The 22,961-nt window shown below is 44.5% G+C and overlaps 2 long non-coding RNA genes across 2 annotated transcripts; one reads left to right on the plus strand and one right to left on the minus strand.

The window, feature by feature from the left end:
• Positions 1–6,156: 6,156 nt before the first annotated feature.
• On the plus strand, positions 6,157–13,020 carry LOC115249273 (uncharacterized). The gene is made up of 4 exons (XR_003887973.1): positions 6,157–6,185; positions 10,837–10,847; positions 12,653–12,848; positions 12,923–13,020. It is a non-coding gene; the product is annotated as an uncharacterized lncRNA (long non-coding RNA).
• Positions 13,021–15,560: 2,540 nt separating this feature from the next.
• Positions 15,561–16,722, minus strand: LOC115249267 (uncharacterized). Its single transcript, XR_003887966.1, has 3 exons — positions 16,466–16,722; positions 16,003–16,299; positions 15,561–15,723 (listed from the first exon to the last, which is right to left on the minus strand). It is a non-coding gene; the product is annotated as an uncharacterized lncRNA (long non-coding RNA).
• Between the last annotated feature and the right edge of the window lie 6,239 nt (positions 16,723–22,961).

Raw genomic sequence — 22,961 nt, forward strand, 5'->3', positions numbered from 1 at the left:
CACAAGATAACTGCATCAAAAGTATTGAAACAGGGATGAACAGTCCGTAGTTTGTCCTCAGATCGCGCGACAGTGGCGAAATCGTGCAGCTGAAAACTAGTGCTTTATTGACGGCGTCACTCATGTTTTATTATGGGGAAACCAAACACGTCTTCTAAACAGAGCTGACGGAGATCTATCCTGGAAACCAGTGGCAGATTTGAGGACATTTTGATGTTGATTGATAAAAAACTGTCCGGCCTCAACTCCTGACTCTCCCCAGTAGAAATTGAGAGGAAAGAATTCCGGGCCCTGTGAGAGTCCCTGGAGTTCTGCCAGTCCCAAGTGGAGACGCTGACGGCGGAGTGGAGTCGAAGACTGCATTATGTATGTAGGTGAATGGCTCTACCCCCAGGCTGAGGCAATGAGACATGGGGGCTGAATCGAGGGCCTGCCACCTATTGCCTCATCCATGAGAGGGAACTATTTCCACTTGTCAGCAGTGACTTCACCAGATTCAGTGCCAGATCCTGTTGGTGGTCTCTGAAGCTACAAATAGGGAATAAGCGAATAATTCAAACAGTAATGCAACATTTGCTATAATTATTAGTCTGTCACATTTAGACCTGTGAGGGTGAAGTTTGTCACCCGCGCTGTTCTTTACTCTTATATTAAGACTCAGACAAACCACGCAAACAACTGGAGTCCTTGCAAGGGAGAGCTGAGCCGCAGTTCAAGCTTCCTCTGTCAACTCCGCTCGTCTGCTGCTCGCTCGCCTCTTTTATTTGGTGCACACAAGATTTATGTCAAACAGGACCTCACAATTCCTTGTCTTCTATCTACTTTTCCCATCTTTACAACTTCCTTTATCCTTACAACTCCTCTTATCTTTAAGGAACAGGAGACATCCGAGTGCTGGTTTTGGTTGTAAGCAACATTTTTGTAAAACATTCACATGTTCCTCTCTTCCAACAACATTCCTCAGACACTTCAAATCTACTTGTCAAAGCATTTAAACGATAATAGTAACAATAACAATAATTCTTCTCACAGACCAAATTTAAAACAATTATTACAAACCTTGTAGGGTTTTTTTAAGGTTGTCCCACTTTTTTGCTGCTCGTGCTGGAGTCAGCCTTCCAGTGAGGCCAATTTCCTTCAACACAACTCTATAAGTTGGAACAAGGACATAAACAATTTGCAGAAGTTTTTCTGCCCCCCCTTCTGTATTCATTTACAGGTATTGCCGCCTTCAGAGCTGCATAATGACCTCCAACCCCGCTGACCCACTCAACCGTCAGCTTATTCAATATAATGTATTTTTGTATGTTCTGTATGTTATTTCTATGCTCTATGCCTCTCCTCTCCTCTCCTCTCCTCTCCTCCCCTCTCCCCCTCTCCTCTCCTGTCCTCCCCTCTCCAACCTATTCTATCCTCTACCTGTCCTCCCCCTTCTCCTCTCTCTCTACCCAGCCGGCCATCAGCAGGAGGGTCCCCCTACATGAGCCTGGTCCTGCTCAAGGTTTCTTCCTGTTAAAGGGGAGTTTTTCCTTGCCACTGTTGCTTGTCTGGGGTCAGGCCCTGGGATTCTGGAAAGCATCTTGAAACAATTTTGATTGTAAAAGACGCTATATAAATAAAGATTGATTTGATTTGATTTGAGAAGTCCATCAGTGTAGTTTCTGATGATAGTGTAATTTTTGATTGTGATCACACCAGATTCCAAGCTACAGCAATAAAATACAGTCCTTAATAACATTTTGCCACCACCCACTCCCATCCTGCTGTCGAAGAAAACCTCTTCCCGGAGAAGAGGTGGTCCTTCTCCATCCGGCATCAGATCAACTTGCTAATGTCATCGTCACTCCCTTACGAAATCAATTTAAGCCATCAGTGTGCGTTATATTAATATCACCCCTACAGTACCTTAAATTTGCACTTGAAATGCACCAACTCTAGCAAGGTAGAATTAAAGCGGTTCGTAATCTAATACGATGCTTATAATTGCGCATAAATAAATAAAGGCAAAAACATATTTAATATGGAGGCAGCAATGTTCCACTAAAGTGAAAGAATGTTACGCTTTAGAAAGATCTATGAAACAAATAAATAGCAGACAATACTTACATGTGTACCTCGTCTCTCCTCGTGTACCCGCCATTGACAGATCGTCACGTGAGACCGCAATCACTAATGGGATACATTTCCGAGTTAGGGTGCATCGGTTGTACACTACTTTACGCAGGGCATAGTGGGATACATTGGGCCGGATTCACCAATACCGGTATGTTCTTAAGAATCTTCTTAGATTCTTTCTTAAGTTGTTCTTAAGAAGTTTCTTAAGAAAACCCTACGTCAGATTCATCAACACGTTCGTAAGCCCCAGAATTGTTTGCAGCTGTGTTCTTAGATTGATGAATGCCATCTGTCCGTAAGTTGAAAGCGCGTGCCAGGTGAGTCTAATTAACATGCGATTAGCATAAGTCACCGCCCACTAATGCCCATAAAAGGAACTGCAGCAGGACCCTGTAGACAGAGCAAAAAGCAGCAAAATGTTTTTCAACCACTGTGCCGTGGCACACCAGTGTGCCGTGAGATATTATCAGGTGTGCTGTGGGAAATTATCAAATTTTTGTGCCTGTGCGGCCTAGCGCCTGGCAGAGTACCCATGTAGTACTCTTTCATACCAGTAGGTGGTGGTAGGTGGGTAGCTAATTGTTAATTGCATTGTGCTTGGAGACAAGCGAATTAGTGACGCATTGATGCCGCGGCAGGTGACGTTTACGGTGGCGTTGTGGATAGCGGGACAGCGGTGAGAGTGATGGATAAGTTTTTGAAGAGAAAAAATTCTGGCTCTGAACTGGACCCTGGACAAAATCCGGACCCAGATGAAGGCCCTAGCATGAGTGGAGGTCAAAAGAAAGCAAAGACGGTGGCGTCGAGCAAAGTTTCTGGTGCGAGGCAATACAACGAAAGCTATCTTTAATTTGGATTTACTTTTACCGGAGATGCAACGGCGCTGACTCCGTTGTGTTTGGTATGTGGTGAAAAGCTCGCCAACAGTGCTATGGTCCCAAGTAAGCTTAAACGCCATCTCCAAACGAAACACCCTTCACTTCAAAATAAAAATGTTGAGTATTTTGTTCGCCTGTGTGAACACACAGAGAAACAGGCAGATTTCATGAGAAAAACTACTAAGGTAAACGAGAGAGCCCTTAAAGCTAGCTACCACGTCGCTGAACTTGTGGCTAAATCAAAAAAGTCCCACACTGTGGCAGAGAAATTAATACTTCCCGCCTGCAAAGCCATTGTAAACGAGATGCTCGGACCCGTAGCGGCTAAGGAAATAGCCAAAGTCCCTCTCTCAGATAACACGATTTCCAGACGTATTGATGAGATGTCTGCAGACATCGAAAGTGTGGTTTTGGACAAGATCCGTATCAGTAAGAAATTTGCGTTGCAACTTGATGAGTCAACTGATATAAGTGGACATGCTCAACTCTTGGCTAATGTGCGTTTTGTGGATGGAGACAAAATCATAGAAAACTTTCTATTTTGCAAGGCTTTGCCAGGAAAAACAACAGGAGAGGAAATTTTTCGGGTTACATCAGAATATCTGGAAAAAGGAGGACTTAAGTGGGAAAACTGCACGCGTGTCTGCACTGATGGAGCTGCAGCTTATATTAACCCTTATATTGTTAATATAAGCTTTTTTTCCCCACGTTTTCAGCTGGTGGTGTGCCGCGGGATCTGTTTAATGAAAGAAATGTGCCTTGGCTCGAAAAAGGTTGAAAAACACTGCTGTAGACAGAGCAGAAATCAGCAAAATGCCCAAAGCTTGCCTCTCCACGCCTGATTTCTAACGCCGTGTTGAACAATCAAGAAAGGATGGCTAACACGCTTGATAAAATTGCCTCAACCCTGATGACTATAGCCAACACGCTTAAAGAAATCAACGAGAATGTAAAAAATAAAAATGTAAAAAAATAAACGTGTAAAAGCTGTGCTCTGAAACCGGTGAATCAAGACCGTTAGACTGAAATTGTGACAATAATGCATTTTATTCACAAACGGGCAATTAATCGCGCTCGAACGTGAACCGCGTGCCTGCAGTCTGGCCCCATCATTGCGTCAGGACGCACATCCTCACGGGGTTGTGGCTCTGTGTCCAAACACATCCAGCGCCCCTTTAACATGCCGATGGTGCGTTCAATGGTGGAGCGACTGCGCGCATGCATCTGATTGAATACAATTTCCTGTGGAGTCTGAGGGTTGGTCAGTGGTGTCAACAACCAGGGAGCCAGGGCATATCCTCGATCCCCTAATAAAATAAATCAAGATAAAATCAAATAAAAAGACAGTTTTGGCATGGTTTCCAATTTGGTTGATTAATGTTAAGTCATTGGCACATTTACATCATTTTAAAATTCTCCGTAAATCACCAAAAATAGGAAATAAATAAATATGACATAATTATCATTGTAATATTGAATTTTATTGAACTGCACAAGAGAAGAAAACACAACCATGCCAACATGTCGGCACTGAAATGTGCGTAAGAGTACTCCTGAGTGTTCGTAGGATTTGTTCTTACCTACGCATAAATCCAGGATAAGAAGAAATTGGTGAATGCCACAATCTTCGTAAAATGTTCGTAAATGGGACTTAAGAACAAATTTGTTTGTAAGAACGTTTCGTGAATCCGGCCCATTGAGTGCACTACATAGAGTACAGCGATGCTCACTAAAAATTCGGACACTCCGACAGAACCCCTTCTTGAGGATCAGCTTCTTTTTTTTTGGCTGTTCCCTAAGGATTCCCCATTGTCTTCATCCAACTCTTTCTTCAGCATCCTCCTCACTACATCTAACTTCACGTCTTTAACTTCATCCATAAATCTCCTTTGTCATTTTCAAATGAAGGGTGTTATTGTTAGGATCCATCTGCACATGCTCCCGATGCTCTGGGAGGAAAAGAACCACCTGGAGAGTCTCTGGAAAACCTGGACCAAAATGTTCGGCCTTCTAGTGACCACGATTTTTTGGCTTTCCAGCTTTTGCTTCAAGGTCTGCACCTGTTTTTGCAGCTCTTCCTCCTTTGTTTGAAAACTTACTCTGTCCTGATGAAGTTTCATCTCAGCCTCAATCAGATCATCCATCAACTTTGTAATAATCTGCCTCTGATTGTTCAGCGTCTTTGTGAGTGTTTCAAAAGCAGCTTTTTGCATGGTCGGGACTCCGGCCGTCTTCGTCCTGATGTTAACAGAAGTTTCCAACCTGTGAGAGTGCAACTCCTTCATGCTTTGAATCGTATGATGGCTGGCGCTCAGTTTCGCCTCAGCCTCGCGCAGATCCTCCCTTAAACTGTGGATGATCTTCTCCTGGTCGCCCAGTGTGGCTGCAAGAGTTTGATAAGCAGCTTGTTGCATGGACGGTACGCTGGTTGTCTTGATTTTGCCACCTTTGGCAGCAAGAGAATTGTCCAACCTTTGCCTGTCCAACTCCTTCATTCTTTGAATTTTGCGAAGGAGGACCTCTTTTTCTCTCAGGGTGTCATTTGTCAATTTAAATTGCCGGTTGAGCTCGATTTCCAGGTCATTGTTTAGGCGTTTATGAAGTGCATAACTTGCCCCTGTCTTCTCGTAATCACTTTTCATCTGTTGCAGCTGCGTCTTTAGCGTTTCCATCTCTTCTCTCAGGTTGGTACTTTTCACAGGCGTCTTTCCCTGCAGGAGATTCAGCACGTCATTCAGCGTTTTTGCCTTCTCTTTTAAAAAGGGCCGCTCTTCCCGGCTACAGCGTAAGAGTGCAGTTTTGGTGACTAATAGCTGATTCTTAACTTCATTTTCCCAGTCCTGAGTAAACGCTTTCACATTTGGAGAAAGCTTGGTTTGCTTTTGTCCTAACATTGCTGCGGTGAATGTTGAGAACATTTTGAGATCTTTTAATCTGCCCTCGAGTAAATAAATGTAATATATAATCACTCCTCAATTCTATTAATTTCGAAATGATAATATAACTATATAACATTTATATACTTTATATATATATACTTTAGCCCTTTATACTTTATTGGCTTTGTGGCTTTGATGCTCTGAAATCCCTTTGAGGTAATTATGCCCAAAGTCTTTGATATTTATTTGGACAAAATTGTCCACCATAAGTCACTGCAGTAAGAGTGCGGAGGACACTAGCATTTTCACTGAGGTGCGTTTGCATTGCGAGAGTATTGGGTAACTACTGGGGGCAAGAACTTTACAGGAACTCTTTCATCTCACTGGGCCCTCTCATTGGTCCCTTCTCCACTGAGGTAGCGCCCCTTGGTGTTTCAATTGTGTGACAGTATCGCTGAGTAACCCACAACTCCCACCCAGGATTTCTTCTAGCCAAGTTCCTTTAAATAGCTGGTTGGAGGAGGTTCCTGCAGCGAGCTTTGCACCATCAGCTCCAGCCCATAAAATTACCCCAAGTTTCCCATGATGGAAACACTTACTTTTGGCCTTGAAAAAAGACACTATCAAATTGTATAAGACGATGTTTAATTTAGACTAACTCGGGTTCTATATCACTAACGCTGTGTCCGAAACCACACACTCGTCTCCTATTCACTACTCACTACATGGGGGATATGGATTGAGTGAACTACATAGTGCACTGAATTTAAAGTTAGCGTTCAGACACTACGGCACACGCAAAATGACGTCATCGTGTCGCATAATAATTACAAACCAGTCGCCGGTAAAAGTGGCCAGGTCCATTTAATTATTTTAACCCATTCAAAACATACCCAAACACATTCAGCAGTCATTTCTTTAAAAATGCAATATTTTACCCTATTATTATCTTTATATTATAATAATATAAATTATAATATAATTTATTATAATAATAATAATAATAATAATAATAATAATAATAATAATAATAATATATTTATAATATTAATTAATAAATATTAATGTCAATAATAATAAAATAACAATTCCTTATTACCTAAATCAATTAGTGTCCAGTGACATTTTCAAGCCAAGACGTGATGGCACATTCTCAAGTCATATTCCGCTGCAGGGGAAACATTTAATAAAGCAATTTTTCATCAAAAAATGGATCCCGAGCTACTTTTCATCTTTGTAAATATTATTTTATTGAGATCCTGTCGCCTGGTGAGGAACAGACGATTCTGAAGAACAATTTTAAGTGAGGGAGGGGGGCAGTGAAGGTTGATTAAATTTTTTTCTTCACATTTATATTGTAATATTTTAGGATGATAATATTGGACCCCTACTGAAATCAATTGTAAATTACACCTTGATTTCTTATTTCCCAAAAATCTCATATATCAAACAGCACAGTGGAAATTACGTTTAAAAAAAAGTATCCCATCAGCCTTTATGGTGTCACGTAATACTGTAAAGGCTGATGGGATACATTTCCGAGTTAGGGTGCATCAGTTGTACACTACTTTCCGCAGTGCATTGTGGGATACATTGAGTGCACTACAGCGAGGCTCACTAGGAATTCAGACACTATTTCAAAATGGCGTCCACACTATTGAGTGCACTATGTAGGGTATAGGGGGTGGTTTCGGACACAGCACCAGTACAGCAGGGACCCAGTATAGCAGGGACACATTACAGTAGGGACCCAGTACAGCAGGGACACATTACAACGGGGACACATTACAGTAGGGACCCAGTACAGCAGGAACACAGTACAGCAGGGACCCAGTACAGCAGGGACACATTACAGCAGTGACACATTACAGAAGGGACACAGTACAGCAGGGACACCTTAAAGAAGGGACACAGTACAGCGGGGACACATTACAGTAGGGACCCAGTACAGCAGGGACACATTACAAAGGGGACACAGTACAGCAGGGCCACCTTACAGAAGGGACCCAGTACAGCAGGGACAACTTACAGAAGGGACACAGTACAGCAGGGACACATTACAAAGGGGACACATTACAGCAGGGACACAGTACAGCAGATACAGCAGGGACACCTTACAGCAGGGACACATTACAAAGGGGACACATTACAGCAGGGACACAGTACAGCAGATACAGCAGGGACACCTTACAGAAGGGACACAGTACAGCGGGGACACATTGTGAAATGCAGCGTAGTTTAGAACAGTTAGCAGTAGCACTTGAATGCACCATTTAATCTTAACCTGTCACTTTTGGGAATCAATATTTAATTTCTTTTTTTACAGAATGTGCTTCAGTGAAAATTCATCCAAACATTCAGGAGCCACCACGGTCCTCCATGTGTTGCTGATTAATGCCTGATTGGAATATTGTCTCTACAGGAGGGAGATTCCCCAGATGTGATGGTGAACTCGAGCTTCAGAAGGTTCCTGGTGCTGCGCCACATTTCACAAGGGCCTCGTTCTAGTCTGGCCCAGCTTTTACTGCTGAATTGTGGTTACAACACTGACAGTCTCATTTTACAAAAAAAAAATCTAACTTTGACTTACTTTAGTGGCTTGTTTTTGATAAATCTGTGCTAAGAAAATATTCATTCAGTTCAAAACAGCTCAGTTGAAATAAGTAACACATCCAAAATAAAATTACATTAACTTATTTACCTCATACACATAAATGAAAGATATGTAATATTAACTTATCACAAGGATCAGGAAACTACTGACACGGCAAGATGCTGAAAAGTTTTTTGGCAGGTGGTCATTTGTTACTTCCAGGCTGGAGTTCTTTATTATCAGGGTGTCCAAAGAACTCTTTAAGAAGCCTTCAGTTGATCCAAAATGCTGCAGCCAGAGTTCTGACAGGTATTGACAAAAGAGATCACATAACTCCTGTAATGGCGTCGCCTTATTGGCTGCCCATTAAATTTAGAATAATTTTTAAAACCCTTCTTTTGACCTACAAGGTCCTCAGAGGCCTAGCTCCATCCTACCTGGAGGAGCTAGTGACACCTTACCAGCCCAATAGACCGCTCCGCTCTCAGAATGCTGGTCTACTTGTGGTTCCCAGAGTCTCTAGGAGTAGAATGGGGGGCCGAGCATTTAGCTACCAGTCCCCCCTGCTATGGAACCAGCTCCCTGTCCAGGTACGGACAGGGAGCTTTTAAGATCAGACTTTTAAGATCAGACTTAAAACCTTCCTCTTTGAAAAAGCTTATTGTTACTAATTCTGTAGTTCCAGTTACTATCATAGACAGACAAATTATCATACTTAGGGGGTCGTCTAATCATTAGGTCACATCTTAGCTATGCTGCTATAGGCCAAGGCTGTCGGGGTCCAGAAACATGATCACCTGACAGGCCTCTGTCACCCCACTGGGTCATGGTTTCCTCTCCTCTCCTCTCCTCTCCTCTCCTCTCCTCTCCTCTCCTCTCCTCTCCTCTCCTCTCCTCTCCTCTCCTCTCCTCATCACATAGACTAGTGATGCTATTTCTTGTGTAGTTTTTTCTGCCCCCCTTCTGTATTCATCTACAGGTATTGCCGCCTTCAGAGCTGCATACTGACCTCCAACCCCGCTGACCCACTCAACTTGACTCTACTGGCAGCATAATTTACTTAATATAATGTATTTCTGAACATATTCTCTATGATCTAGGCCTATTCTCTCCTCTCCTCTCCTCTCCTCTCCCTTCTCCTCTCCCTTCTCTCTACCCAGCCGGCCATCAGCAGGAGGGTCCCCCTACATGAGCCTGGTTCTGCTCAAGGTTTCTTCCTGTTAAAGGGGAGTTTTTCCTTGCCATTGTAGCTTGTCTAGGGTCAGCGTCTAGAAACAATTTTGATTGTAAAAGATGCTATATAAATAAATATTGATTGATTGAACTTAACATTTGTAATAATCTTATTCATTTTTCCATCCATGAAAAAAGATAGTTGACTTTGCATAATTTGTTTAAATAAATGGATCTGGATCAGAGTCCTCCCAGATTCGTCTCTGCAGGGTTAAATTGAAGATGTTCAGAGATGACTCTTCCGTGTGAGCAGAGATGCTGCTGAGATGGAGTGTGGGCACTCTTCAGACTGCAGCTGTCTGACACGAACACAGAGATGATGATGGAGGACATGAACGTGATATCGTCCTCATTGTCTAATGAACTATCAGCTCTGGTTCCTGTTGTTTGATCCTCTGATAAAGCTCATTGTTCCTGTACTTGCTATTATTCAGTGGCTTTGTCCACTGAAAGCTTCATCCCCACATGAAGAGCATTAATTCTAATGTTGGCAGCTGTCAGATGAGGAGCTGGAACCAAACCCTTGGGTAGTTGGGAGGAGGATCTTTAGCATTTGTAGCCTTTTAAAGCTCAGAGTTTCAAGATGAACTCTTCCTCTAACTTTAGTCATGTATTTTCAAAGCAGTCACAGTAAAGACAAAGTGCAGCATCAGCATCAGCATCCTCTCCTCTCCTCTCCTCTCCAGCAGACTAGTTATGCTGATTCTTGTATTGTTTTTCTGCTTCTCCCCCCCTTCTGTATTCATTTACAGGTATCGCCGCCTTCAGAGCTGCGTGATGACCTCCAGCCCCGCTGACCCACTCGGCTGGCGGCTTGCATGAATAGTGTATATTTGTATGTGTTTCTGTGCTCTGTGCCTCTCCTCTCCTACCTATTCTCTCATCTACCTGTCCTCCCCCCTCTCCTCTCTCTCTACCCAGCCGGCCATCAGCAGGAGGGTCCCCTTACATGGAACCAGAATCACCCTAAGCCTTAATGTGACAGGGTCAAATTTGCTTTATTATATTTTAATTATTGCATTGCTGTGATGGGTATTTTTATTTTTTATTTATTTATTGCTGCCTTATTGTGAGTCCAGACTATTTTGTGGTGGTAACAGGCTTGGTAACGTACTTGTCCCATGTCTTTTTTCGGCAGGGACCGACAGGGTGAGGAAGCCTCACAGAGCTGAGCAATGAGGATGTTTGAACAGACACAGGCACACAGAGAGGAGTAGTGGACTGGATTGGAACGGGACTCAGTTTAAAGCACTGCGAAGCAGCTGTGATTTCAAAATTGTTTGTGTTTTCACTACCTTGGCTAAGTTAGGTTTCTGTGGTTAGTTTTGGGTGCTTTTAACTCGGTTCACCTGATTTCACAGAACCTCTGAGCCTTTTTTTAGAGTCCTTTGGCTCTCTACTTATCCCTGATTGGCATTGTTGGTTTAGCATATTTCTTATTATCAGTGCTTTTAGAGAGCGCCCGGCCACATTGACACCTTATGTCTAACATATATTTAAGGTAAATGACTTCTTTTGTCTATTGCATCGTATAAGTTGTCACCGTTACAGCGTTGGGTCGTGCTACATGATGGTAAACAGGATGTTGTTGACAATGGGTGGAATATCTGACATGGGTGGAATATTCATCTGCCTGCTAGCACAGTCTGCTGCTTGGAGATCTAAAGGACAGACATGTCGTGATAGAACAAGTGGCCGCAGCCATGAGGAAGAGGAGGCTGAGAGCTCGGCTGTCAGATGATGAACTCACTGACTGAATGACAGCAGATCTGGAGATTTTAATCACGCTCTCGTTATTAACGTGGCTCATTGTCACAGATGATGAGTGGCAGAGTCACAAGAAGGCGAACAGTCAGAGCTAGGAGAGGGGCCCCTATTCTTGTCATGCTGATCTTCAGATACTCTTGTTTGTGGTTCACAGGAGATAAAGAGAGTGAATCCTGGAAACTGTGATATGGCCATGTGGCTATTGCTACCTTAGGACTAGCTCCATCCAGAGAAATGGATATCTGAATGATCATTTGTCCAGCGTAATGTTATTGAAAATGACCCAAATGGAGGATCCACCAGGAGGAGGTTCACGGCTAAGTGAGGAGAACACGCACAAGAGTTTCTTCAGCCTGTCTCTGCAGATGGAAGGAGGGGGGCGGAGGGCAGGGAGCGAGGAGTACAGATGAGGTGAAAGGAGGAGAAGAGTGATGCACTGAGCGTCAGTAAACTGAAGAGAAGTCATCCTGGTTAGACGCTATCCTCTGTCCCCCTGCATGGTGCCACTCTGGCCTCCAGCAGCGGAGGGCTCAAGTCTGAGTTTAGGAGCAGGAACGTGCAGATTTTTGTGGCTTTTATCCCTTCAATAAATGTTTGGAGTTGATGATCATTTGATCTGGAGTAATACAACTAGGTAACATCTGGACAGCAATGGACATTTGCTCCTTACTAATGTGGCCTAAAGGGAGCATGTTGGCTGTTACTCAAAACACTGCGGAACTGAAGGTACAGGGAGTCGAGGTGGACCGAGTTTCTTGATCCAGACGTCTCCCCGAAAGGCAGTTGAGCTGCCTCTATAAGATGCCTGCTGAAAGGCAGATCGCTGACCTCCAGTGGAGGGTCATACATGGGGCAATAGCCACAACCTTGATCCGGAACTGGGGGAGGAGTATGTTTTTCGTTCACGGGTGGAATTTTTAGATCATCATTTTTAGTTGAATGTAGGCTACTCACTGCACTGTTTGAACTTTTAAAAGGATGGTTTGAGGGTTGAGGGAAGGTTTTTTTCTTTCATTCTCTTCATCTTCAGTCCAAAATATAGTTTAAAACTGATTCCACAAGTTAATGACAACTTGATGTTTTTTTTGTTAGTGCAAATAAATGGGATTTGAAAACCAAACCATTCTCTCCTCTCCTCCTCTACATGGAGTCCCGGAATCCCAAAATTGTCCTTTTCTTATCAGCAGATGTCCTGGTGCTCACTGATGTTCAGAATCTGTCACCGCTGCACCCCCAGTCCTTGGCCTCTTTTGATCACCAATTCAGGTGGAGGTCTTTCAGTCAGGAGACCTGGACTTCTCCATGCAGAGATTCAGGTTCCACAGTCTGTGATGGAGGGGCTGTTGAACTCCAGGGTGATGGACCAAGGATCAAGTCTGTCAGGTGAATTCTCTGCTAACAATGATTCACTGGAATCCTCTGATCACAAAAAGCAGACAAAGTTGACTCTCCTGCAGGAATACACAACTCACATGTGCACACTGGCACATCCAGAGTTGTCTGAGGGTGAAGCAGAGCTGAACTCTTTACTCTGTTCTATGCCAGGAACCTAACCCTAATGTAGCAGATGACCTTGGACTGATGATTAAAATGTTTTATCTCAACATTCTGGGACGGTCCATAGTTACTCAAGCAGTTCACAGCAAACATGTATCTCTTCAGCTGTCTAGCAGAGCCTGTTATCTTCCACCAAACAAGAGTTCGGCATCAACCACTCCTTTTGTTCATCATACTGCAGAATTCTTTTACATGTTGAAAGGCATCAAACATTGAATTTTTCCAACTAGTTTATGCATATTACATGCAAAAAGCATTTAAAGGAATCACTCAATAAAGTTAATTTATAATAAATTATATAGTTATTATAATATTATACGTACATATTATTTAAGTGCCACAAACAGTTTGGTGTTTTTTCTATCTAAAGAAACCAAAAATCAAACATATCTGTCAGGAACCAGATAAGAACCCAAATGCGACACACGAGTTTGGCTGAACACCGCTTTATTGTCGGACACAGACAACAGACAGGATTTTCCGGGGAGCAAGCAGAACAGAATAGTCGGGGACAGGCAAGGTCGAGATCGGGCAGAAGGCAGACAGAGTTTACAGGGGAGCAGGCTAAACAGAATGGTCAGGAACAGGCAAGGTCGGAACCAGGCAGGCAAACAGGAATAAGCTGGAAAGTCATCGGGAACGAATAACGATCTGGCAGAGAGCAGGTGTGCCTCCGGGGTTTAAGACGAGCGCTCATTAGAGTCCTGATGCGCAACAGGTGTGCGGGGCGAGGCGGCTCACGGGCATGATTGCCCGCAGCTGTGACAATATCTACGTTATGTGTAAGGTCACAGCCAGGAACCAAAACCACACCTTCCGATGACCACTTGATTATTCAAGCACTTAAATCAAAATGTCCGACGCCCCACCTGTTTATCACGAGACTGTTCCTGCCGACTCCAAAAAAGAGGTGAATTTATCACACTTCATTGAAGGCAGGATGGAGCTGATATAATCTGTAATTTTGCCCTTGTTACAATGAAATATTTTGGCGTGAGAAACCCTTGTGCATAATTGAGCATAATTTAGCCCAGTATTGGCAGTTGTGTTGAATTGGGATCAGTCAGATTGAGAATTTGACATTTTCTGTCACCAGCAGGAGGCGCTGAAGTGGAATATTAACATAATTCTTGGTTCAGGGCTAGAGAAACTAATAAATCCACCCTCAAAGCTGTATTCAATCAGGATTGGTCTTTACGCTGAGCATGTTGAGCTTGTCTCAAGGACCACCTTCTATCACCTATGGAACATGGCTAAAGTTAGAAACATCCTGTCTCAAAGTGATGTGTTTATTTCCTCCAGGTTGGATTATTGTAATCCACTTATATTGGTTTGCCCAAAGTAGTTAAATGTCCAGGACATTTTGGGTCCCAAAAAAGTAAAGATTGTAAAAGAAACTATCTCCCGCCAGGACACGATGTGGGAAAGATCAAGCATGTCTACTGAACTCTGCTGTGACTGGTTGCACTAACCACTCCTCTTGTTGGTGAGACAGACTCCAAGGAGAAACTGAGACCACCTGCCAATGGGAGATGACCAACAGAGCAAAGAGTAGTGGATTGTGATTGAAACAACTGCCATTGACTTCTTGGCTTCCCTTAACCATAACCATCCCCACCAGCAGAACCTATTGCTGTCAACATACTCCCAGTAAACATGGATACTGCTGACCTTAGGGCAGGCCCCAGTGCAGTTGTGACATGCCAGGGAGACACTCAAACCCATATAATCACCATGTGAGGGGAGGGAGGATGCAACTTCTTGAGTACCTGGGTCTGGTAAGATGATTAATGCTTTTCTTGGGGATATTCTAGGGCAAGGGTGGGCAAACCTTTTGAATTGTGGGCCACGATGGATTATTTGACCCCCCTGTCAGTGATTACCAACTGGTTGGATCCCTTCCTGGGAATGATCCTGTCTATTCAAGGCATGCTTTTTGTCTGCCTGTTAAAGATATTTCTAGCACATGCTTTTAGTTCTTTCCTTGCATGTGTACAGTGTCGTCGAAATCTTCAGAAGTGTACTCAGACAGGCGCACGACCCAAGTTCACCACAAATTGAGACCAGAAGCCAACGTTGCTTTTCAACCTTGTACAAGGGGGGCTCCGCTCCGTCCCAGACACGTCTGCTGATCGCGCTGTCCCGGAGAGAGTCTCTCTCCCCCACCCAAGTTGGTTCTTTTATTAAACTCAGCACAAGACACAGTAAAAGACGTTTCCATGGTTACATAGTTTACATCAGCTCAGTCACGTTGCACATATTTTGGCACATATTTTGGCTATATCGAAGCGGCCCTCAGCACAGCCTTGAGAGCCCTAACCCAAACAGATATCACACATTGTTATTCTGTTCTCTTCACAAACAAGCTCACATAAAGTTTCCCAGTTTACCCCAGTTGACCCTTCTCACATTTATCCATGAAACTACTCTACTTTAATTAAAATAGATATAGCATAAAAGTCGGCCACCTCTGCTAATGCAGAGTCCTTTAGTATGAAACCTCAAGACTGGATGACAGAGAGACTCAGAGCCACATAGTGTATGTGCATTCAGTTTATTCATGTAGCACATGTTGTACATGTGACCAGCACAAACAGTGCGCTTCACAAGACAGAACAAAGCACATCATATAAGCAATACAGGATGGGGGTCGACTCCTTCTCCTCCCAACATGTTCAGTTTCTTCTTTGCCGCCAACCCCCTTTAAAACAATGTGATAAACATTTAGGATCAATAATCAATTCTCCCAAAATTCACACATGAATATATTTAAAATGACATAACTGATTTAATATCTCAACCACCAGTATGCTGGAATAACAGGTAAAGTCTGAAAGTGGAGGGGAAAATGTCCTCCTCCTCCTTCATGTGGCCCCATTTCCTATTGATCTATTGCACCAATAGGCGAAATCACTGAAATCAGGCTGCAGACCAGCATTTCAAAGGAGGGGAAGATAGATAATCGTGCCACTTTCTTTACCTCGTATGCAACATGTGGAGAAAATCGATTTGCCATCACATTATCTGTGTATCTTGGTCAGACACGAAGAGCACCGGTATCTCTTGGACTAACCCATTTACAGGCACTTCACTTGTCCAGTTACGGTTGGATTGAGGCAATAATTCCTTTTTCAAGTGTCATGTAAACATAGCGGGTGATAAGCCAGCTGCATTCTGTGGGATCAGACAGATCATTGGCTCGGTCTGGGGGTGGTGCAGCACTGCAGACTGAAGCACCTCTCTGAGGGAGGAGCGAAGCTGCCACACACCTCACTTCCTGTCAACATCAGAGGGTGGAGACACAGGCATCAGGAGAGGGCAACATGTGCTTACATCACTGCTGGAGAAGCTATGCAGCGATACACACATACACACACGAGATGCTATTTGAACACATTAGAAAGTCGCTGAAATGATAGTTAACTTGAAGTGAACATTCTCACCCATAACTCCTACAGTTTTCCACCAGGTCTTTGTCTTTCTTTCTGTAAAATAGTTCCACTTCCTCAGAACCCTGCTTGTGTCACAGGATTTTTAAAAGGTTTACAGTTTGTCATCCAGATCCTAGATGGTCCGGATGTGCCTGTTTCCGTATACGTCGTGGAAGTGAAGTTGCTGCAAAATAGACTTGGAGCTGATGTCTGACACAGCGGAGAGCCGCGGTGCTTGTGGGATGCTGCAGAGGTGTGGTGCAGTCCTCCCTGTGGAGCCAAAGCTATTCATTGGAACAGGAGCTTTATTGGAAGTGTTCCACCGAGTCTTTCAACTCTCGCAACTTTCTCTCCTATTTTTTCATCCACTTGCCCAACAGTAAAAGTCCTTTTCTGATGGCAGCAGCATGGCAGCTACAGGATTGCACGTTTGATCTTCTAGTTCCACCATGATCCATCTCATCATTGGTTTTGCCATTTTCCTCTAAAGCAATTCTGATGGCTGGTGTCCTGGAGGCTAAACACGTCTGCATTAAACATTCAGAAACTCCTGATTACATTACAGGAAATATAAACGAATAATCATCTTTTTTTAATCATTTTTAGCATCATCCCCTCCAGGCTGAATAATTTAAGACAGATTTATGTCCCTCTGTGTCTTTTCTGCTAAGACTGCTCTAGCACGGGTCCAGGTGCTGTCAGTGTTCCACTTCCCCTCCGCTAAATTTACCTGTTCCATCATTATATCTTTACTACCTCCCCCAAAAAGCCAGACCAGGCTTCAACAGCAACATTATCAGTGTTTGCAGTAACTGTTAAGGTTTGATGATAGATCATAAAGCAAATCAAAAGTTCTGCGCATTGCTATCTCAACACCTGCCACTACACACTGACAACCATGAGGATAAAAAGGCCTCTCTAGAGTAAAGCGTCTTCTCTTCCTCCACATCAAGAGCCTGACTGCACCATTGAGCAGCTCTCAGGGGATCCCATGATGGAAGAATATATTAAGAACTTACTCCAAGCAGGTATCATCCATCCTTCCTCCTCTCCAGCTGGAGCTGGGTCTTGGTGGCCTGAGGCTCTCCATTGCATGTGTGGCGGGGTGGAGAGAGGTGTAACGGTTGACGACAACGCCACCTGGGGAATTTCACCCCAGGAATTAACCAGAGAACAGGCACGCGCAGATAAGTTCTATTCCAGAGGCAGAGACTGGATCGAGGGTTATGCACTACAATTTTATTTAATCCAATACTCAACAAAATATAACTCGGCTGTATAAAAGTTAAATTAACAAAAGGGGTGGACAGGGCTGGGGCCCCACCAGCAGGTAAAACTCAATTAGGGGAGATAAACAAACTAAAAACACCAGTGCTACTGCAAACAAAACCACACACGAGGGGTGATGAAAACGCCCTCCACCAGGGGTTGGGTCCCCGCCATGGCCCGCAGCACCTGTCCACAAAGAAAAGGAACAATTAAACTTTCAGTGATAAACAATTTGACGTGACGAGCACACACGCACACCTCACAGACAGGCAAATAAATTGTGACCAGATCATCTAAAAGAACACAACGTCAACTAAGAAACGAAAAGAAACAAAAACCTAAAAAGAGTAAATATAGGTTGATGATACAATTTACACGCTGTTAAGAGTCTAAAAGGAAGGGAATAACTCCGTGGTCGCCTCGGCGGTACCACTGCGTCTCAGCGCCGTTTCTCCGAGCGCGGGGAGAAAGCGAGAGAGAGAGAGAGCGAGAGCGAACAGGAGAGAGTCCCGAACTAAAGGACGGAGCCAAAGCAGCAGTGGGTCCAGTAAGCGGGGTAGTCCGTGCCGACTGGTGGCGCCACCACTCCGTGAGGGGTTCCCGCTGGGGCAACGCGACCCACCGACACCAGCCGGCAGCCAACTGCCCAGTGCAAACTAGCGCGCGGGCCCTTACGGCAAAGCGCCCTAGACGGAAGGATGGCGGGAGGAAGCACCAACCTTCTTGGCGCTGCCAGACAGCATGCTCGTTCTGTGAAACAGTTTCTGTTGATCGAACCGCCCAGATAAGCCGCAACCCCGCCGTACCGTCGAAGGGGGAAAAAACTAAAGCCAGCTGGAGGCAGTGCCTTATATAAACCTTTTCTCCCCACCCACCAATTAAGGCACTACCTCCATATGGCACCTGTTCGGAGGGCAGGCCACGCCCTGCCACATCTGCTCAACAAAAGCCCTCAACTGCCCCTCCAGCTGGATTTCCCCAGCATCTATCAGCACCCGAGCCATTGTCAGCCACAGGCTAGGCAGGGCTCTTTTCCGGTTCACTCCCATCATAACATCTACACACCTGTGACTCGGTCAACACGGTTGTTACAGGCCCAGTACTAACATGGCTAAGGCAGTGTCAGACTAAACTCAGCAGTTCTTCCCTGTTCCGCCCTTCAGCCCACCACTCCCGCTCTCAGCACAGCAGGACGACACCAAATTCCATGTCTTTGATCCAGAGCCATCCTATGGGGGGCTGGACAAGTGTCCTGGCTTCTCGCTTCAATAACAGTTAGTGTTCCAACGGAAGGCACATGCTGTCCCCATTTTCCTATCTAGCCAGTCTGCTACGAGCCAAGGCATTGGCCTGGGTGGAGGCGGTCAGTTCCCCAATCGCCAGGAAGCGATGCCTTACAAGGAGCTAGGGGGAAATCTGAAGAAAATGTGTTTTTGATCACCCGGATCAATCCGGAATTGCCTCCACCCACCTGCTGACTCCCCGCCAGGGAAAACACCCTGTGGCTGAGTAATTGGTTGACTTCTGGGACGAAACCCAATATTGCGCTGAGACCAAGATGCCAGGAAACGAGTATCCCGCACACCGGTACTCCCCGTTTCTCCAATTTCTCCCTTGTCCTTACTAGCACAGACTAGCCCATTCCAGGCTAGCCTCACTTTGTTATCAAACACCCCACGTGCGGCTCAACAGTCAATGCAGTGGGGGCATGTAAGACTAACCCCATGAACACTGCAGGATTCATGCAAGTGTTGTGTATTGGACATTTCATTTCTGGTTGTCCGGGGCAACCAAAATACCAGGCTCAAGAAAAAAAAAAGCAGAAGGGCTACTGAGGAGCCAGGGTCCCACTTCAGAGAAATCCCTAGCTTAGAGCAATTTGGCAAGGAGAAGGTCCTCTCCAGAGAGGGAGGCAGTGGAATGTCAAAGGAATTATCTGTCCTTCCTCCTCACCTCTCAGGGCAGGCTTCTTCTTCACGGAAAAGAAGATCGAGACACCATGCATGACCATGCATCGACTACCAGGGGCTGAACAGCATGGTCTGGCTTTCCACCCACAATATCCTGTTGGCCAGCAAGTCATGGAAGGTCTCTCCCCGCTTCATTCATCCCTTCCCCATCAGGAAAATGATCAGTGCTTCTGCCATCCGGTTGACCCTACCCGAGTCCATGAATATCCAACCTTCCATGTTTCCCTAAAGCGTGTTTCCACTAGCCCTCTGTCCCCTCCTTCCAAGCCCCCACCTTCCCTGGCTCATTGATGATCATCCTGCCTATAAAATGCAGCAGTTGGTGAATGCTTGACAGGGATGTTGTCTCCAATACCTAATTGTTTCGGCGATATGGGCCTGAGGAACACTTCTAGGTGCCCTGTTCCTTTATCCTGGACCCGGATACTGGGTACAATGGACAGGTCTAGTGGGTCGCCTTGAGGTGCCTGTTGAGGGGACTGCTGTCAGGAGTTCTGCCTAGTGTTTCCCCTCTCCCCCTCCCAACTGATTCTTGTCAGTCTTTTCCTAGTTTCTTTTTCCAGCCTGGACAGGGCTGCTTTCCAGTTCACTCCCATAATACACTCTACACACCTGATACTAATCTATGCAAAATCATCTACACCTGCATCCCATTTTAAAAGACTGGTCCACACTTCTGTCTTCGCTAATTCGTTGTTCTTCCCTCAGTTCGGCTCAAGCAACTCTTTGTGACTCATGTGTTTGGTTATTTCTGTTCTCGTGTCTCGAACTTACAGTGCCGGGTCTTTGTTTGCAGCTCTCCAACTAGCCTGATCCTGCCTGTCCAGCCTGTTTCAACCTCACCATGACTTGGATTTCCAGTGTGTTAAAGCCTTTGAGTACTGTGCCTGATGTCAATTTGGACAAAATCGTCCGCTAAATGATGAAAGTAAAAAATTGCTTTCAGGAGAAAATGGCCATTTTTGGTGCCAGAGAGATAATTGGTGTTGGTCCCCTGTCACAACATTGGGCCTGAGCAAAACATGTCCAGCGTGATAGCATACATGTTAGCATATATGTATGTGACTGTTTCTGTCCCCTTTCCATCCTTTTTCTGTCCTCACTCTCACTCTTCTAAGGGGAGAAACAGCAAAATGTTCAAATCTCACTTGTTCTTCTGTTTTCTCACATCCTCTCTAAGAGATTGTGATGCTGCTTTTGTGTTGTTTTTTTGGCTTTTATATTTTTTTCTTTGAATCATCTTGCAGTTTTGATGTTTAATGGTAAAAGCTAAGCGGTTTAATGAGAAGCTGGAGTGAATGACAGAGACAAGACCACAGGGAGCTCAGCAGGATCTGCTGGTAAAAATATCTGTGCTTCTGATTCTGTCACACTCTGAATCATGTGTGCCGACAGCCAGGCTGGAGCACCTGCTGCACGGCGGCAGGAGGTCGTGTCCACTCATCTCAGCACATCCAAACACTAAAGCAATAAAAGCTGTTAATCTGGTATTATGGGATATTTCAGCAGACCTTTTCTCTGATCTGGGTGCTGTTCTAACTACCATATAAAATAGAACACAACAGGAAAATCCTGTGGTGTAAACAGAAATCAATCAATCAATCTTTATTTATATAGCGTCTGTTACAATCAAAATTGTTTCTAGGCGCTTAACAGAATCCCATGATGGTAGAGAGAGAGGAGAAGAGGGAGTACAGGTAAAGGAGAGGAGAGGAGAGGAGAGGAGAGGAGAGGAGAGGAGAGGAGAGGAGAGGAGAGGAGAGGAGAGGAGAGGAGAGGAGAGGACAGGACATGTCAATGAAACATCGAAACTTCACTCAAACGACTCAGTTTGAGATATTGTTTTACCTTTTTTAACACCATGACAGGCCGGTGGTAGCTTAGTCTGTTGGGAACTGGGCCTGAGTCAGCCTGATATAGTGGTGGTAGATAAACATCAGAAGACAGTGGTGGTGGTGATGTAGTCATTCCAAGTGATAGCAACATCAGAAAGAAGGAACATGAGAAGCTGGAGAAATTCCAGGGGCTGAAAGAGGAGCTAGAGAAAATGTGGGGTATGAAGGCAACAGCGCTAACAGTAGTGATTGTGACACCAGGGGCAGTAATGTCCAAGCTGAGTAGATGGCTCCAACAGATACCAGGAACCAAACCACATCAAAGATCTCTGTTCAGAAGAGCACAGTATTAGGAACAGCTAAGATCCTTCGAAGAACCCTCAGACTCCCAGGCCTCTGGTAGAGGACCCGAGTCTGAAGGAAGGAGGCACTGCCCAGGAGGGTGAGGAAGAGATTTATGTGTGTGTGTAGGGGGAGGGGGACATACAGGGTCTCCAACAAACCCTTAAACTCCTTCAGCCCTATATAGGCGTCTCCGTTAATTCAGAAATCCAAGCCTATCATGTGTCTCTTAGATCCCATCCCAACACACATGTTTTACCACTGAGAGGCAGTTCTATCGTGGACCAGATCAATTGTTCTTTAGTGACAGGTTATTATATAGGATATTATAGGCCTATATCCAACTTTCCTTTAATCTAAAATTCTTGAGAAGGTGGTGGTGACTCAGTTACCCGAGCACATGCAGAGGAACAGCCTGTTTGAGATGTTTCAGTCAGGTTTTAGAGCTCACTACAGCACAGAAACAAAACTGGTTAAGGCAACTGTGACTGGTTTCTATGCTGGTTTCCTCTTTATTCAATAGGTTGGTCAAGGAGTTCCACAAGGTTCTGAAACCTGAGGAGACAGAGCAGTTAGTGAAGCTCCAGACTCCAGACATAACATTTTGGATGCTGGAGTTTCCAGCTCATCGCATGGTTCTATGTGAGCGTTTGGGGGTTTGGATCCTTGCTCAATGTACCTCTGTGCGGGTCTGAAGGTGTCCTAGCATATATTTTTACTACCAGAACACCTTCCATGTTTTTGTTCAAACCAAACCAATAAACTGATAATAGATAATAGATTTGACCTTGTCAAAGGCCGGTTTCAGCATCTGAAGATAAGAGACCCTTATCTGACAGGGACTCTTCTAAGATTTTTAAACTCTTGGCGGCCAAAGATTAATCCATTTTGAGCTCTATGTATTACACTGGGTAATGTAACTTGTAGCCACTTTGCTAATATTTTATATAAGGGCAAAATGGACACTGGTGTTATGCTAACAAGGGAAATCTGTAAGCTCATAAGCAACTCTCTGGAGACTATTAATGGAAATTAGAATGCTCAACTCAAAAAAGAAAGAGTAAGAGAAATGCTAAACAGAAAGGACCATGG

Source organism: Takifugu rubripes, chromosome 3, assembly GCF_901000725.2.
Source record: "Takifugu rubripes chromosome 3, fTakRub1.2, whole genome shotgun sequence".
Classification (NCBI taxonomy): Eukaryota; Metazoa; Chordata; class Actinopteri; order Tetraodontiformes; family Tetraodontidae; genus Takifugu; species Takifugu rubripes.